This window comes from Mytilus galloprovincialis, chromosome 13 (assembly GCF_965363235.1).
Source record: "Mytilus galloprovincialis chromosome 13, xbMytGall1.hap1.1, whole genome shotgun sequence".
In the NCBI taxonomy this organism is placed as follows: domain Eukaryota; kingdom Metazoa; phylum Mollusca; class Bivalvia; order Mytilida; family Mytilidae; genus Mytilus; species Mytilus galloprovincialis.
In genome coordinates this window covers 7,705,665-7,725,941 of record NC_134850.1, presented here as the reverse complement: position 1 = coordinate 7,725,941, position 20,277 = coordinate 7,705,665, and positions in this window count along the sequence as shown.

Genomic DNA, 20,277 nt, shown 5'->3' with positions numbered 1-20,277 from the left:
AAACAATGTGTTCATTTAGACTTAAAAACACATTTAGACGACAAAACTGTTGGGACAATACATGATGCAGCTGTAATTTCAGATAATTATACCCTTTCACATAAAAGAAGTTTCAAGGGTCAAAATGTTAATACTTCAAGTGGAAATTACAAAAATCAAAGCACTGAGCGTACTGATAGTAAGCCTGTTGCACAGAATAAGAGTCAGTCCAGTTATAATATGTCTAGTCCAAAATTTGATACTTTTGAGAAGAAGTCACTGATTTGTGCTTATTGTAAGAAAAATGGTCACCTGATGGCTGATTGTTTTAGACTCCAGAAGAAGAATGAACGAGATAATAAGCCGAAGTCCAGTGCTTGTACGACACCTTATATTACCAGTACATTGGAATGTCCTGCGAGTCAGGCTTTTAAGTCCAGTTTTTGTGATTACATGGAGGAATATAAACCCTTTATGTCTGATGGGTTTATTTCTATTGTTGATGATACCACTCTTCAGCCTATTAAGATTTTACGGGACACTGGAGCTTCTCAGTCTTTATTTTTAGAAGGTGTGTTGCCTTTGTCCGAGAAGACTTCTGTTGGTGCCTCCGTTTTGTTACAAGGTGTAGAGTTAGGTTGTATAGATGTTCCTCTCCATCGTATTTATCTGAAGTCAGATTTGATAACTGGACCAGTTATTGTAGGTGTTCGTCCTAATCTCCCTGTAGAGGGTGTTACATTATTGCTAGGAAATGATCTAGCTAGGAACAAAGTGGTTGCTGAACCAATTGTTACCAGTGAACCAGTGGTGGATGTTAAATCACCTGAAGATGATGCTGAATTGTATCCAGCTTGTTTTGTTACTAGGGCGATGGCTAGAAAACAACAAGATGAGAATTTACAAGAAGACCAGTTTGATTACATGGACCTTTATGACACTTTCCTTGCTGACATTGAAGGTCCTGGTAGCTCAGAAAAGGCCATAATAAAACCACCTAGTGTTAACAAGAATGTTATTATGCCATGGCCAAACGTAAACAGCCATTCATTAGACCGAATGAATTTATTCGAAGAACAACAGAAAGACCCTGAGGTTCTTCAGCTCAACCAGCGGGCTCAACCACAGGAGGAAGCAGACAAAGTGGCCGAATGCTATTACCATCAAGACGGCATTTTAATGAGGAAGTGGAGGCCTCCTGATGCTACCCCAGAGGAGGAATGGAGAGTGGTATACCAAGTGGTGGTGCCTAAAGTTTATAGGCAAGAAATTATTGGTCTTGCCCATGACACCCCCTTTGGCTGGACACTTAGGTATAAGGAAGACTTGCCTTAAGATCTTGCAGCATTTCTACTGGCCCAGACTTCGAAATGATGTCGCAGAATACTGCAAATCATGCCATATATGCCAGGTTGTTGGTAAGCCTAACCAGAAAATATCACCAGCACCACTTCTGCCTATTCCAGCCTTTGACGAACCTTTCAGCAGTGTTTTAATTGACTGCGTTGGACCTTTACCAAAAACTTTACCAAAAACCAAAACTGGAAATGCGTATTTATTGACGATCATGTGTACATCTACTCGCTTTCCTGAGGCTATTCCGCTAAGAAATATCAAGACACCTACTATTGTCAAAGCTCTTATCAAAGTCTTCACGTTAGTAGGACTTCCTAAGTCTATACAGTCCGACCAGGGATCAAATTTCATGTCAGGTCGACTTCAGCAAGTCGTGTACCAGTTAGGGATTGCTCAGTATAGGTCAAGTTCGTACCATCCAGAATCTCAAGGTGCCTTAGAACGTTTTCATCAAACATTGAAGAACATGATGAGAACTTTTTGTCTTCAATTTGACAGAGACTGGATTGATGGAGTTCACTTTCTACTTTTTGCGGTCCGAGAGGCTGTTCAAGAATCCCTTGGTTTTAGTCCCTTTGAGTTGGTATTTGGCCATACTGTAAGGGGACCGTTAAAATTGATTAAGGAAAGGTGGCTTACTGAACATACTGACTTGAATCTTTTAGACTATGTATCTAGATTTAAAGAAAAATTGTACACTGCTTGTCAAATTGCTCAGAAAAACTTAAAAAATGTACAGAACAAGATGAAAATATGGTATGATAAAGATGCCAGGGACAGAGTTTTTGAGCCTGGTGATAGGGTACTTGTATTTTTGCCAGTCCCTGGACATCCTTTACAGGCTAAATATTGTGGTCCTTATACAATAGAGAGTAAACTCAATGATTTGAATTATATTGTAAAAACTCCAGGTCGGCGTAAACAAAACAGAGTGTGTCATATTAATATGTTACAACCATATTTTGAGCGTACTAATGAATGTGATAGTAAACCAGTTGCCACATTAGGCATAATTAAATTTGAGAACAATCATGACAAACCAGATGTATTTGAACCACCTTTTAGTTCTAAAAATATGGAAGAGACAGTTAGATTGAAAAATTCAGAAATTTTGTCAAATTTAGACTCAAAACTTGCACATCTGTCTTTTGATCGGAGAGAAGAAATAAAAACTTTGGTATTTTCTTTTAAGAATCTTTTTCCAGATGTGCCAAACAAAACCACTGCTGTTTGTCATGATGTTGATGTAGGAGATGCTTCTCCAATTAAGCAACATCCTTATCGGCTTAATCCACTCAAACTTGAAGCTATGAGAAAAGAAATTAAATATATGCTTGACAACGATATTATTGAGCCGAGTAACAGTGAATGGAGCTCTCCTTGTCTCCTTGTACCAAAACCAGATAAAACCTTTCGTTTCGTGACTGATTTCAGAAAAGTAAATTCAGTCTCAAAATCTGATTCCTATCCGATTCCAAGGATAGACGATTGTATTGACAACATTGGTCAAGCAAAATTTGTGAGCAAATTTGATTTGTTGAAAGGCTATTGGCAAGTTCCATTGACACAGAGAGCTCGTGAAATATCAGCTTTTGTTACACCAGATGGCTTATTTCAATATACTGTAATGCCATTTGGCATGAAAAGTGCACCAGCTACATTTCAAAGAATGATCAATTATGTTATAAAAGATTTAAACTGTTGTTATGCTTATATTGATGATCTAATTGTATGTAGTGATAGCTGGGAACAGCATTTAACACATTTGTATGATACTTTTGATAGACTGTCACAATCAAATTTGACTGTTAATCTTGGTAAAAGTGAATTTTGTCAGGCCACTGTTGATTATTTAGGGCATACAGTTGGCCAAGGTCAAGTGAAACCTATTATGGCTAAAGTAGAAGCCATTTCCAAATTTCCTTCTCCTTCAAATAGAAAACAACTTATGAGATATTTAGGCATGATTGGATTTTACAGAAAATTTTGTTCAAATTTTGCCACTGTGGTTCAACCACTGACTCATCTTTTACGAAAAGATTCTAAATTTATCTGGAGTGAAAATTGTCAAAACGCTTTTGAAAATAGCAAATCACTTTTAATTGATAGTCCAGTTCTGATTACTCCAGACTTTGAAAAACAATTTAAACTTGCCGTTGATGCAAGCGATGTAGGAATTGGAGCTGTTTTATACCAAGAGACAGATGATAATGTTGAGAAACCTATATCATATTTTTCCAAGAAATTAGATAAACATCAGAAAAATTATTCAACTATTGAAAAAGAGTGTTTTGCAATGTTGTCAGCACTTCAACATTTTGATGTATATTTGAATCCCACTGTATATCCTATTCTTGTTTGTACTGATCATAATCCTCTCACCTTCATACATAAAATGAGAAACAAGAATCAGAGGTTGACTAGGTGGAGTTTATTGTTACAGGAATATGATGTAATTGTAAAACATATTAAGGATAAAGATAATGTAATAGCAGATGCTTTATCTAGAGCTTATTAAAACACTTTGTATATACTATATATTTTTGTTCATATTATTCATGATAAGTTTTTGTTACACTAAAACTTCTTTTAAGGGGGGAGGTGTTATGATATTGTAATTATTGTATTTATTTATGTTGGCCTTAGTTGTGTTGTATGGCCTGATAGTTGTTTACAGAATAATCTTAGAACTGTGCAGTTTAGAAATCACTGGAACAATTACAGAATGATTGGAACTTTCCAGAATGATCCTAATAAACGATGCGTTATATAAACTTCTACATTTTACTAGAAACTTCCATTGTACCTTTCCAGGATGTTCCAGTATAGATTGTTTTAGAATTTTCCTTGACAATTATATTATACAGACACTAAAGTTGAACACTCACTCTTGGATTTGGACTTAGACATCGATATACATTAATATTCATAGCATTTGGATTGACATTTTTATTCTGCAAACAACATCATACTGGATTGTGACCGTAATATTCAGATTGGATTCCGAAAGATATCCGGATACAGATAAAGATAAAAGATTGGACTCATAGTTTGACAGTTAAGTTGACAGTAATATTTGTGTAATACTTCTTGTAAACTTTTGTATAATAAATATTGTTAAATTTTATTATTGATTTGTGTCTTTTGTTGGCTACAATTTAAAGGCGATTTCTGGCCGTAACAAAGTTCAACGATTTTTCTCTAATCTTTGACACAGCCCGTTTACTTGAACTTGATCTTTAGTAACATTAATTCATTAACAGTTCTTTCAAATAGCTCTAAGATCATAATAAACATTTGCGGAAAGTAGGTCTTTACCTAAGATTACACTTCAACATCATAAAACACTTACATTCAACGTTGAGGAAAAACAAGGGGTCATCTCAAAAATGAAAAAGAAACAAAAGAGATATATAGTTTTCTTGTTCTATTTAAAACAATCTTTTCGACGTTATACTTAAGCAGCGCAAAATGGTCGCGGTAGATTTGAATCGCTATATAGGATGTCAGCAACAAATCCCATTATTTTGTATTTTATTAATTCTGGGATTGCGTGTTCAAAGTTTATTCTTTGTTGTGTCATAAGTCTATTTTATTGTCATCCTATACATATTCTTAGGGTTTGAAACATTCTGTTGTGTTTTATTCAAGGTTTTAATACTGTATGTCTGTTATATTTTGCGGCATACCAATCGAAAAAAACAAAGTACTTCTTTTTGTGTTATAATTCCCAAATTGTTTCTTACCTTAATTTCGTAAAAACAAAAACGTGATGAGGATATTATACAAAAGACGACGAAAGATACTAGAGGGAGAGTCAAACTCATAGATTGAAAATAAACTGACAGCGCCATAGCTAAAAATGAAAAATACAAACAGACAAACAGTAGCACAGAAGACCCAACATATAAAACTAGAGACTTAGCAACACAAACCCAACAAAAAACTAGGGTGATGTCAGGCTCTTTAGAAAGGTAAGCAGGTCTACTCCACATGTGGCACCCGTCGTGTTGCTAATGTTATTACAAATTCGGCAAATCGTCTAACTCGGTATGTCACAGTAGCAAAAAGGGAAGGGTATTGCAGTTACTACATAAGGAACATATCCGATATCATCTGTGAAACGGTTTTTCAATACCGGTCAACCAACTCGTGATGGCGTCTGTAAAATTTACGAAGGGAGGATTTCAAACAATGTACTTGACAAAAAATCACGAGAAAATGCGATAAGCAAGGTAGACAATATAATTATTAAACCCATCGTATCGCAGGAATTTTGAAATATTAATGCCCTTCGTTTCAAAAAGCTTTATACCCGCAACTCCGAACTTAACGAAGTGACTAGCTTAATTCTTCTTTTACGCAATTTCATCTGGCCTGATATACATAAGGGCTGTTATTCAATTTTAATCAACGGATTAATGTTTCGGATAAACTTTGTGTGACCGCCATACATGTAAATGTATTATATCGTACAATTTCAGGAAAACAGTACCGGTGTCGGACCAGCTTCGTGTGAGATTGCTTTCGACAATTTGAAGAAAAATCTCGTGCAAACTCAAATGACTCCCTAGATCATACAGGACACAGTTTAGAAATAAAGGTATACCGCTGTTCGAAATTCATAAATCGATTGAGAAAAAAAACCAAATCCGGGTTATAAACTAAAACTAAGGGGAAACGCATCGAATATAAGAGGAGAACTACGACATAACAGAAAAACAACATCAAAAAGTAACACACACAGAAACTAACTATAATATAACAATGGTTATTTTCCTGACTTGGTACAGAACATTTTTAGAAAAAAATGATGGGTTGAACCTGGTTTTGTGGCAAGCTAAACAGTCCGCTTAGAAACCGTTATTAATTTTTACCAGCGTTGCTAAAAACGAAAGCAATATATAATAACCGCTCGACCTGTCTGTCCGTCCGTCCGTCTTTTCATTAGTCCAAATGACCTTTGGTCGAAAACTTTCCAACCTTTATTTCGATTTTCGGTTTCTATTGAATGGAATAATTGTATATTTGGTCTGTAGGTTAATAATTATGCAGCGTGTTTTTTTGTTTTTGTTTTTTACATCAGCCGTGGTACCTTCTTCCTGTTGACCGATAAGACTCATTGCACAAAAAAAATAAATCGTCGAAATTCGCTTGTATTATAAGGAATATTTTCATGTCTACAGCTTCATAAAGATGACATAGCGTTTGTGCTATTTTTACAACAGCCATGCAGCTACTATCGGGTTTTCAATAGTTTGAAATTTAACAAGACTCATCATCAAATGGAATTTAGCGTCAACATTTGTTTTGCCTTAAATAAACGGGAATCATCGGTGATGCTTAAGTAAACATTCAGCCTATATCAACAAAATTCAGCGATACAGGGATAGACTCATTTTTGGTCTTGTTTGTATGTTCGGAATTCTGTTTATTACAAATGAATTTGGTAGAACTTATCACCACACAAAAGAGGTACAGATTAAAGATATAAAAAAGAACCTTTAGATGTATAATTACTTTTAAAAGTATGTTTACATTTTTGTTAACGAAATACTTTTTGTATATAAAAGGTATTAGTAAAATTATAAAAATTACTTATTGTCATTGCAGCTCCTGATCATCAATATGGACATGTTTTCATATTTAGAATTTGCTCTTGTGTCTGGTGCATGTGAAGTCCTGTTATCGCATTTGTCCTACATCATACCATTTGCGTTTTGTATTTATGCATGTTATAGATTTTATGTTTTCCAGTTCAAGGACAAGGATGATTTAAATGGTAAATATATAATGTAACGCGTCTGGCGAACTAAATTATAATCCTTGTACCTTTGATAACTATTAACTGTAAAAAATAAAACCATCGTAATTCGAATTTGAACGTTAGAGTTAATAAGGTGTATTGCAGCTTATATTTAATCAATATGGGATCAGGCGGATATTGATAATATCGACAATCACATCAAACTTCCCTTTTTTTTTATAGTTGACACATGAAATATATTGGTTTAAAAAATATTAAACGACAATCTTATTTTAACAACTTTAACAGGACATTTCCGGAAACCAGTATGTACCCAGGATTTCGCTTAGATTTACTTAAAATTGTCTCATAAAATTCATCACGAGTGAGAAGTGGATATAGCTTGATATCTAATCGATTTTTTTTCAATATAGTGATAAACGAGTATTATTATTACTATTTAAATTAAATAACGAGAGTTGACATGAAGCGATGTCCACTTCTCACTCGTTATGAATTTTATAAGACAATTTTGCGGAAGAAGAGTTTCGCCTCAGAGGTTATCTTTAAAATATCAAATTACCTTAATTACCTTGGGTATTGCTGTTAAATTTAAGGATTTAATTAATCTTGGTATAAAAAGTCAGAATTTCAGTTTGGACTTAATTCAAATAGTCACTTCAAATATTTTTATAACTTTTTCAAATATTCATCAAACTATACCGCTATCTCAGTCAAAATTGAACTTATAGAATTCCAGTTTGATTGGTACTTTGGTTATTTGCTGCACAATTTAAGGATTTAATTGATAGGTAATTTTAGTTTGGACTGAATTCTGACAGACACTTTATGGGTACGTTTAAATACTTCTCAGGACCTCCTGAGTGCACAGCACACAGGTCGAATGTATATGTTCGTTGATCATGAACGCTGATTATTCCAATGGTTAATTGTGGTAAATTTTGAAAACGAACTTCAAGAGAAATAATTTTATTATTCTATTTTAAATGAGGGCACATGTAACTGATTTTACAACTGTTCAACCGTGAATTGTATGCATCCTACCATTGCGAATGGAAATGGGAATCGTATCAAAAAGACAACAGCCGGACAAAAGAGATATATACTTAAGCTAAGATTTGTTCCGAATGAACGGATTTTTCTTCATGTCCTACCATAAATAACGATACTAAACAAGAAAATTAAGAACAAATGTTGATGAGAAATTCCTTATTCTAATTTTATTTCCCTTCTCACACTTGTTCGAGGATTTTTTTATTGAACAAGAACTAGTTAATATTAAATAAGAAATAAATCTAACTTCATGACGTTTGAAATTAGACTTTCATTTTTTATTTTTCACGAAAATGCTATCGTAATAGAGATAAATACTTTTTTATTTATTATCAGGAGTTACAAGAAAAAAATGGGAATCGATTCAAGACTATGTTAGCTATTAAACAAAATTTGTGATTCTTTTTGCAGATAAAGAACTTGAATTCAAAGATTTCTATAATGTAATTGCTAGAAATAATTAGAGATTTTTTTATACATTATGCAATTCCGATGACGTTGAGGACTAGTTTCATTATTTTTTTTAGAACGTTCGGTTCTAGGCAAAAGTAGACAAATGTTGTTAAACAAAGATTTGATCCCTAAGGAGGCCTATCTTGTAATGAATTCGATCTATGATTTTGACCGTTTTTAAATGAAAATTTAATTGAAAGGAAAATTTTCCTACATGGTTAAAAATCAAAATCAAATAAATGTTATTGTCAATTAAAGACACCCATTATAGGCAGAATAATCACAAATTAAATTTGGTACAAATGTTAACAAAATGATTACAATTATTTGAATACAATTAAATCAATGATAACATTGAAGAGAACAGAAAGACAGACACAATCAAAACCAAGGAGTTAACAAAGACTCACCAAACTAAAGGACAACTACATCAACAGTTATTAATTATAAATAAGAAACAACAGGAACTCCACTTAAAAACCGGGAGTAAAATCAGGTGCTCCGGAAGGGTACGCATTTCCTGCACAGTATACGGCAACCGTCGTGTTATTTATTTGTTCAGTTCGGTACTTAAGATTTCTCAATCGGCTTCAAATATTACAAAGATGACAAAAACCAAAAGGTTATTTAACAATTTTGCCAAAAAACAAAATAAGATTATTTTTTTTCAAAGGAACCCTTTTAAGCTCAGCTGACCTTAAGGGCAAAGTGAGATTTTCTCATGATTTGGCGTCCGTCGTCCGGCGTCCGTCGTCCGTCGTCGTCGTCGTTAACTTTCATAAAAGTCTTCTCCTCTGAAACTACTAGGCCAAATTAAACCAAACTTTGGTCACACTCATCATTAGGGTATCTGGTTTACGAAATGTGTCCGGTGAACCGGCCTACCAACCAAGATCCACGGTTAAAAATAGAACATAGGGGTAAAATGTAGATTTTGGCTTATATCTCTGAAATCAAAGCATTTAGAGCAAATCTGGCATGGGATAGAATTGAGAATTAGGTCAATATCTATCTGCCTTGAACTTTTCAGATGATTGGGATAACCCGTTGTTGAGTTGCTGCCCCATACTAAGTAATTTCTAGAATTTTGCCGTTTTTAGTTTGTTTCTTGAATAGTATTATAGATAGATATGAACTGTAAGCAGCAATAATGTACAGCAAATTACGACCTACAAAAAAGTCAACATGATCAAACGGTCAATTGACCTATTAAGGAGTTATTGCCCTTTATAGTAAATTTCAAACAATTTTCATAAATATTGTTAAATTGTGTAAACTGTTACACAATATTTTCCACTTTTACTACTGGGCCAAGTTCATTATAGATAAAGATATATAATTGTAAGCAGCAATACAATTGAGAATGGAAATGGAGAATGTGTCAAAGAGACAACAACCCGACCATAGAAAAAACAACAGCAGAAGGTCACTAACAGGTCTTCAATGTAGCGAGACATTCCCGCACCCGGAGACGTCCTTCAGCTGGCCCCTAAACAAATATATACTAGTTCAGTGATAATGAACGCCATACTAATTTCCGAATTGTACACAAGAAACTAAAATTAAAAAAATACAAGACTAACAAAGGCCAGAGGCTCCTGACTTGGGACAGGCGCAAAAATGCGGCGGGGTTAAACATGTTTATGAGATCGCAACCCTCCCCCTATACCTCTAGCCAATGTAGAAAAGTAAATGCATAACAATACGCACATTTAAAATTCAATTCAAGAGATGTCCGAGTCTGATGTCAGAAGATGTAACTAAAGAAAATAAACAAAATGACAATAATACATAAATAACAACAGACTACTAGCAGTTAACTGACATGCCAGCCCCAGACTTCAATTAAACTGATTGAAAGATTATGATTTCATCTTATGAATATCAGGCACAATCCTTCCCGTTAGGGGTTTAGTATCATACCATCATATCATATATGAGAAGAACATAACCCGTGTCATGCCAACAACTGGTTTTTTAATAAATGTGTTTAGTTCCGATGCAAAGACCCTATAAGTGAATCAATATTAACGCCAAAATAAGCAATTTTTAGTGACCTAACAGTATCGTAACTACATCCCTTCTTGATAAATCTATTGAAAGGTTTTGTTAGTTTCTGAGGTGAATACTGACATTTTTTTGCTTTATGAAGAATATTTCCATAAAAAATTGGATGTGAAATACCTGAACGTATAAGAAGTCTGCATGTTGAGCTATATTTACGAATGATGTCCTTATACCGATGATAAAATTTAGTAAGTGTTTTGACTAGTTTGTGATATCGAAAACCCTGGTGTAATAATTTTTCAGTAATACATGAATTTCTCTCGTTAAAATCTAAAACATTGTTACATACACGAGCGAATCGTACAAGTTTAGATATATAAACACCGTAAGATGGTGACAATGGAACGTCACCATCTAAAAATGGATAATTAACTATGGGAAATGAAAAATCATCTCTTTTATCATAAATTTTAGTATTAAGCTTTCCGTTAGTGATATAGATATCAAGATCGAGGAAAGGGCAGTGGTCATTGTTAGTATTAGCTTTATTTAAAGTAAGTTCAACAGGATAAATTTCTTTAGTATACATACTGAAGGCGTCATTATTGAGAGCCAAAATGTCATCCAAATATCTAAAAGTATTATTAAATTTGTTTATGAGATGTTGTTTCGATGGGTCTTTGCTGATTTTTGTCATAAATTGTAACTCATAGCAATACAAAAACAGGCAAGAATGTTCAGTAAAGTAAGATCCACAAACACATCACCATCACCAAAACACAAACTTGTCTTGAATCCATGTGTCCTTTGTTTAATATGCACATAGACCAAGGTGAGGGACACAGGCTCTTTAGAGCCTCTAGTTTGTTTGTCTACCGAGTTTTTTTTGTATGTGGTTTACTTTAATAAATTTATTTGCATAGAGAGTTGTTTCATTGGCACTCATATCACATCTTCGTACATCTTATTACCACCACCAATTAACTACCTAATCAGCAAGAGAATTGGTATTGAATATGATCATCGGTCATGCATGAATAAACCAGATAACAGCGCGTACCGAGAAAAACTTGAGTAACTTCTCAAATTTTGAATTGATTTGATCAAAACCAAACATATAAGATCAAAAATTTAGTATCTATCGAATGCATACCCTTCAAACTCACTAACACATTAATTTCGTGTACTGGTGCATTTTTTATGTCCTGCGCGGTTATGAGACGTACCACACCTTAACAGCTATCTCAGTTGTATATTAATCTTACTGAATCCCAGGTTGTTATGTTGTTTGGCATATTGCTGTCAAATTTAAGGAATTTATTAATCAAGATAAAATAAGCTAGAATTTTCAGTTCGGACTAATACAGATGGTCATCTTTAAAAAAGATATAACTATTTCAAAGCAACTTTGATTTCATCCAATTTTTCAGCTATTTCCATTATATATTTATCTTACAAAATACCAGGGTACTTGATAATTTGGTTAATTGCTGTTAAATTCCAATATACAAGTTTTAAGTATCCATCTGAAACTTAGTCAGCACTGAAAATTAACATTTTTTAATACCTCTTAACTAAGTCCTTAAATTTGACAGCAATGCACCAAAAATATAAAAACAACCTGTCAGATAAATATACACTAGAGAAAGCTGAAAAGTTTGATGAATAGCCAAGCTGATTTGAAAAAAGTTATAAAATTTTAAAAAATGACACTTCTTAGTTGTTAAACCAAGAATTTTTAAATATAATCATGGTAATAGACCTTTCATAAAAATCCCTGATAACATTTAAATAAAGGAAATGTATTCCAAAGTTACTATAAAAATGTTTTTCAATTAAAGTTAAATACAGATGGGTGCGGTCCTAACCTTGACAAAAGTTAACTTAGAGTTAACTTGTTGACTGCTTTTTAAGTTAACTTGAGAATTTTTAAGCAGACCAGCAAGTTAACTTCGTCTACGGGCGGACCAGACCTACGGTCCGCTTTTTTATGACTGCTGCAGACCTATCTAATTGTCAAAATTAAAGACATGGCATACAAAAAGCATTTTAATAAGGTTTAATCAGTACATTTGATTTTACAGGTAAAAAGAAAGCCTTATTTTTTCTTAACCTCGTGTATCAATTATCTTGTGAAATCAAAAGGATTTGCGATTTAAGTTTTACAGGATGTTCCGTTTTTACCCAGTAGTCGGCACTTCGTTGTTGACTTAGAAAATGAACTGTATGGTCATTTCTATAAATTTCCTGTTGCCAAAACTTTGAATTTTTCGAAAAACTATTATAAAATACGAGAGGGAATAAAACTCTTCAATTAACCTTGAAAGATTGCGAGGAGAATATCATGAATGATTCTTCTTTACGGGTGTCTGCTGTTCTAAAGGATAAATCATCTGGTGATATGACAGAAATACGATTTACAAGTATGGGCAATGGCAGATTAAAATCTTTACTTAAAACTTTTACTAAATGTTTCAACAGATTTAAATATTTGGTTTTGAAGTTTGGTTGCACCTGTAGAAAACTTATTTCAAACGGGATAGCACATCCTCATTTTTACGGAAATGTTGTTAACCGTGCCCGGAAATTTAGAAATGATCCATGTAAACTTGTCGCTCCTTTAAATAAACTTATTATAAAAGGTTACCTATTCAACACTGTAATAAGATCATTGAATATTGTTTTTATTGGTATAAATATTGATTTTGTTATCAGTAAGTTAAAAGCTACCTAAATATTACTAGTATGTTATATACATATACATATTCATGGATCTCCAATCTGTCGATACCTGTAACTTGGCATTGCACAAGGTCATGTTTTTCTCTGGCTGTTTATGACGTCTTTACACTAAATCCATTGGATGTTAGATGTGTATGGATTGATTGTTTAGTCTTAGATTCATGATTTTTTTATTAGTTGTTATTGGCTTAAAACTAGCTGTCAGATAACTGCGAGTACTCTCAGATCTCTTAATTACGTCTTTTTGTGTCGGGATGTATAAGTACCCGGCCACGTCTACTTGTATTTGTATCCATCTGATGAGTTAAGCCTTTTTCAACTGATTTTCATAGGTCGTTCTTATGTTGTACTGTTATACCACTGTCCCACGCTAGGGGGAGGGTTCGGATCCCGCTAACATGTTTAACCCCGCCACATTATTTATATATGTGTCTGTCCCAAGTCAAGGGCCTGTAATTCAGTGGTTGTCGTTTGTTTATGTGTTACATATTTGTTTTTCGTTCATTTTTTTTTACAGAAATCAGGCCGTTAGTTTTCTCGTTTGAATTGTTTAACATTGTCTTATCGGGGCCTATTATAGCTGACTATGAGGTATGGGCTTTGCTCATTGTTGAAGGCCGTACGGTGACCTATAGTTGTTAATGTCTGTGTCATTTTGGTCTTTTGTGGATAGTTGTGTCATTGGCAACCATACCAAATCTTCTTTTTTATAAATTACAGAAATCGCTCAAATTTTACAATTATTTAGTAAATGTAAAGCTTTTTCGAAAACAACAATAAAAAATAATCAACAAATTAAATAATTATTTTTCACGGGTGAAAACTCTACACCGCTCGATGCGCATTAACTACGTCTTTGTCGCCTCCACCACCCATTGAAATGAGATAAGAATAACTTGTGGAGCTACGTTTTTCGACACTTCATTCCTAAATAATATGACTATATATATATTATTAAAAAAATGTTTAAACTACTTTATTGGCGTCAAATCTGTACCTTTGGTATAGTTCAAAGCAAAATGTGCAATCTGCCCAAATGTTTATCTAAAGACTAAAACAAGTATGTAGCCTAGGTTTCCGAATTTTTAATTTCTTGTCTGGACTTATCAAACGTTTGAGTACATATTTACCGTAGCTTCTGACGCACGTTTATATAATTTGTGAGTTTGAAATGAAGTTCGAATCAAAAATCAAAATTTCAACTTTATTATATATGACAACCCAAACCCCTTTTTCTACAGAATTTTTAACTTTTTAAGATGACAAATTTTAATAAACTGATACTACAAGCTTGAAAGTATCAATAGAAGTATGCTAATTCTACTATTTCATACATTGTATATGAATAAATGTATACATACGTCAACAGTTTTGATACTTTTATCTATTTTTATATTTATTCGGTGAAAGAAAAGATCTAACAGATTCTGAAGAAGAATGGGGTGTGTAAATTGTTTTTCTCTTTCCAATAATTTTTTATTACCAAACTTCATGATAATTTAAACTAGAGACTCCAATAGTAGTATACCGCTGTTCAACGACCATTAATCGATTCAACTGACATCAATCCATTGGGGGGTTGGAGGGGGGGAGTTGGAAAGCCATAAACAGGTTCAACCCACCTCTTCTTTTTCTCAATATTTCCTATACCAAGTCAGGAATATGGCAGTTTACTAACACATCGTCAGTTTCTTAATAAAAAATAAGTAAGCAATGAACGTTGTTGTTAAATTTGATAAAAAAATTGTTTCTTTGTTAAATATTTTTTGTTTTTGTTCTGATTGAGATTGTGACACGATGATGATTGCCGTACCCCTATTTTGACAATTCTACCTTTTGTATCTGGGTTTTTTTCAAGCATCGTTGTCAATATAATGTAATTTGGTGCGACTGGACATACAAGTGAGAGGTTTAACGCTATAAAACAAGGTTCAGTCCAACATTTTCTGCATAAGAAAATGCCTGTACTAAGTCAGTTAAATAACAGTTGTTGTCCATTCGTTTGATGTGTTTCATCTTTAGATTTAGCCATTTAATTAGGGACTTCTCGTTTTGAGCTTTCCTCGGAGTTCAGTATTTTTGTGATTCTTCGTTTTCTATGCATGTTGGCGTTTGTTTTTGTAGTATTTTAATATTCCCGTTCTTCTCTTTTGTTTCCTCTTATTGCTGATGTGTTCTCTCAGTTTGGTTTTGAGACCTGGATTGATGTCAGTTGAATCGATTAATGACTATTGAACAGCGGTATACTACTATTGCCTTTATAAAGATATTTTTGGTTTAAAGAAACAAGTATTTTAACTTTATATATATTAAATGATATTTCATTAATGTATATTAATAGTTAATCCAGAAGAAGAGACAGATAATATTGAAGAAAATGGTAAGCATTACAATCAATCAACGAATTTATATAAGTATTTTTCACTGGTGAAAACTCTACACCGCTCGATGCGCATTAACTACGTTTTTGTCGCCTCCACCACTCAAATCATCAATTGAAATGAGATAAGATTAACCTGTGATGCTAAGTTTTTTGACATTTCATTCCTATATTATATGATTTAAGCACAAAAAAATGTTTAAAATTCTTTGTTGGCGTCAAATCTGTACCTTTGGTATAGTTCAAAGCAAAATGTGCAATCTGCCCAAATGTTTATCTAAAGACTAAAACAAGTATGTAGCCTAGGTTTCCGAATTTTTAATTTCTTGTCTAGACTTATCAAACGTTTTAGCACATATTTACCGTAGCTTCTGACGCACGTTTATATAATTTGTGAGTTTCAAATGAAGTTCGAATCATAAATCAAAATTTCAACTTTATTATATATGAGAACCCAAACCCCTTTTTCTTCAAAATTTTTAACTTTTTAAGATTACAAATTTTAATGAGCTGATACTACAAGCTTGAAAGTATCAATAGAATTATGCTAATTCTACTATTTCTTACATTGTATATGAATAAATGTATACATACGTCAACAATTTTGATACTTTTATCTATTTTTATATTTATTCGGTGAAAGAAAAGATCTAACAGATTCTGAAGAAGAATGGGTTGTGAAAAATGTTTTTCTCTTTCTAATATTTTTTTATTACCAAACTTCATGATAATTTAAACTAGAGACTCCAATAGTAGTATACCGGTGTTCAACGATCATTAATCGATTCAACTGACATCAATCCATTTGGGGTTGGAGGGTTGGGGGGGGGAGTTGGAAAGCCATAAACAGGTTCAACCCACCTCTTCTTTTTCTCAATATTTCCTATACCAAGTCAGGGATATGGGAGTTTACTAACACATCGTCAGTTTCTTAATAAAAAAATAAGCAAGCAATGAACGTTGTTGTTAAATTTGATAAAAAAAATGTTTCTTTGTTAAATATTTTTTGTTTTTGTTCTGATTGAGATTGTGACACGGTGATGATTGCCGTACCCCTATTTTGACAATTCTACCTTTTGTTTCTGGGTTTTTTTCAAGCATCGTTGTCAATATAATGTAATTTGGACATACAAGTGAGAGGTTTAACGCTATAAAACAAGGTTCAGTCCAACATTTTCTGCATAAGAAAATGCCTGTACCGAGTCAGTTAAATAACAGTTGTTGTCCATTCGTTTGATGTGTTTCATCTTTAGATTTAGCCATTTAATTAGGGACTTCTCGTTTTGAGCTTTCCTCGGAGTTCAGTATTTTTGTGATTCTTCTTTTTCTATGCATGTTGGCGTTTGTTTTTGTAGCATTTTAATATTCCCGTTCTTCCCTTTTGTTTCCTTTTATTGCTGATGTGTTCTCTCAGTTTGGTTTTGAGACCTGGATTGATGTCAGTTGAATCGATTAATGACTATTGAACAGCGGTATACTACTATTGCCTTTATAAATATATTTTTGGTTTAAAGAAACAAGTATTTTAACTTTATATATATTAAATGATATTTCATTAATTTCTATTAATAGTTAATCCAGAAGAAGAGACAGATAATATTGAAGAAAATGGTAAGCATTACAATCAATCAACAAATTTATATAAGCATTTTTCACTGGTGAAAACTCTACACCGCTCGATGCGCTTTAACTACGTCTTTGTCGCCTCCACCACTCAAATCATCAATTGAAATGAGATAAGATTAACCTGTGATGCTACGTTTTTAGACACTTCATTCCTATATTTTATGATTTAAGCACAAAAAAATGTTTAAAATACTTTATTGGCGTCAAATATGTACCTTTGGTATAGTTCAAAGCAAAATGTGCAATCTGCCCAAATGTTTATCTAAAGACTAAAACAAGTATGTAGCCTAGGCTTCCGAATTTTTAATTTCTTGTCTGGACTTATCAAACGTTTGAGTACATATTTACCGTAGCTTCTGACGCACGTTTATATAATTTGTGAGTTTGAAATGAAGTTCGATTCAAAAATCAAAATTTCAACTTTATTATATATGAGAACCCAAACCCCTTTTTCTACAAAATTTTTAACTTTTTAAGATTAAAAATGTTCATGAACTGATACTACAAGCTTGAAAGTATAAATAGAATTATGCTAATTCTACTATTTCTTACATTGTATATGAATAAATGTATACATACGTCAACAATTTTGATACTTTTATCTATTTTTATATTTATTCGGTGAAAGAAAAGATCTAACAGATTCTGAAGAAGAATGGGTTGTGTAAATTGTTTTTTTCTTTCTAATAATTTTTTATTACCAAACTTCATGATATTTTAACTAGAGACTCCAATAGTAGTATACCGCTGTTCAACGATCATTAATCGATTCAACTGACATCAATCCATTGGGGGGTTGGAGGGTTGGGGGGGGGGGGGAGTTGGAAAGCCATAAACAGGTTCAACCCACCTCTTCTTTTTCTCAATATTTCCTATACCAAGTCAGGAATATGGGAGTTTACTAACACATCGTCAGTTTCTCAATAAAAAAATAAGCAAGCAATGAACGTTGTTGTTAAATTTGATAAAAAAAAATGTTTCTTTGTTAAATATTTGTTTGTTTTTGTTCTGATTGAGATTGTGACACGGTGATGATTGCCGTACCCCTATTTTGACAATTCTACCTTTTGTTTCTGGGTTTTTTTCAAGCATCGTTGTCAATATAATGTAATTTGGACATACAAGTGAGAGGTTTAACGCTATAAAACAAGGTTCAGTCCAACATTTTCTGCATAAGAAAATGCCTGTACCGAGTCAGTTAAATAACAGTTGTTGTCCATTCGTTTGATGTGTTTCATCTTTAGATTTAGCCATTTAATTAGGGACTTCTCGTTTTGAGCTTTCCTTGGAGTTCAGTATTTTGGTGATTCTTCTTTTTCTATGCATAAAAAGTAAAAACACAAAAATACTGAACTCCGAGGAAAATTCAAAAAGGAAAATCAAAAATCAAAAGGCAAAATCAAAAGTCCAAACACATCAAACGAATGGATAACAACTGTCATATTCCTGACTTGGTACAGGCATTTTCTAATGTAGAAAATGGTGGATTGAACCTGGTTTTATAGCTAGCTAAACCTCTCACTTGTATGACAGTTGCATCAAATTCCATTACATTGTCAACGATGCATGAACAAAACAAACATACTCAAAGAGTAAAAATGTCAAAAATAGGGGTACAACAGTCAATATTGTGTTATCATCTTAATATCACTACATAAACAACAAATGTAACAAAGTAGCACAAAAAGGCATACATCAAATTTAATATTCTCATTTTGCTTTTCTTATACGGCTGAATTTATCTATGTAAAGTCTACCCATAAATGAAAGAAGGTTTTCATTACTGGTGTAAAATTGCGCGTTTGAAATTCGCACAGGTAGACATAAAAATAATTTTGTCGTATGACGGCATACATAAATGCAGACTCACGTAAAGTAGATATAACAAAAAACAGACTTACAGTAAAAATAATAAATAAAATAATGGTGTGGTTCAAAGTATGACGGGACACATAAGTACAGTTTCACGTCAAATACGGCTGAATTTATCTATGTAAAGTCTACCCATAAATGATAGAAGGTTTTCATTACTGGTGTAAAATTGCGCGTTTTAAATTCGCACAGGTAGACATAAAAATAATTTTGTCGTCATGTTGGCGTTTGTTTTTGTAGCATTTTAATATTCCCGTTCTTCCCTATTGTTTCCTCTTATTGCTGATGTGTTCTCTCAGTTTGGTTTTGAGACCTGGATTGATGTCAGTTAAATCGATTAATGACTATTGAACAGCGGTATACTACTATTGCCTTTATAAAGATATTTTTGGTTTAAAGAAACAAGTATTTTAACTTTATATATATTAAATGATATTTCATTAATTTCTATTAATAGTTAATCCAGAAGAAGAGACAGATAATATTGAAGAAAATGGTAAGCATTACAATCAATCAACAAATTTATATAAGTATTTTTCACGGGTGAAAACTCTACACCGCTCGATGCGCTTTAACTACGTCTTTGTCGCCTCCACCACCTATATCATAAATTGAAATGAGATAAGATTAACCTGTGATGCTACGTTTTTAGACACTTCATTCCTATATTTTATGATTTAAGCACAAAAAAATGTTTAAAATACTTTATTGGCGTCAAATATGTACCTTTGGTGTAGTTCAAAGCAAAATGTGCAATCTGCCTAAATGATTATCTAAAGACTCAAACAAGTATGTAGCCTAGGTTTCCGAATTTTTAATTTCTTGTCTGGACTTATCAAACGTTTGAGTACATATTTACCGTAGCTTCTGACGCACGTTTATATAATTTGTGAGTTTGAAATGAAGTTCGATTCAAAAATCAAAATTTCAACTTTATTATATATGAGAACCCAAACCCCTTTTTCTACAAAATTTCTAACTTTTTAAAGATTACAAATTTTAATAATCTGATACAACTAGCTTAAAAGTATAAATAGAATTA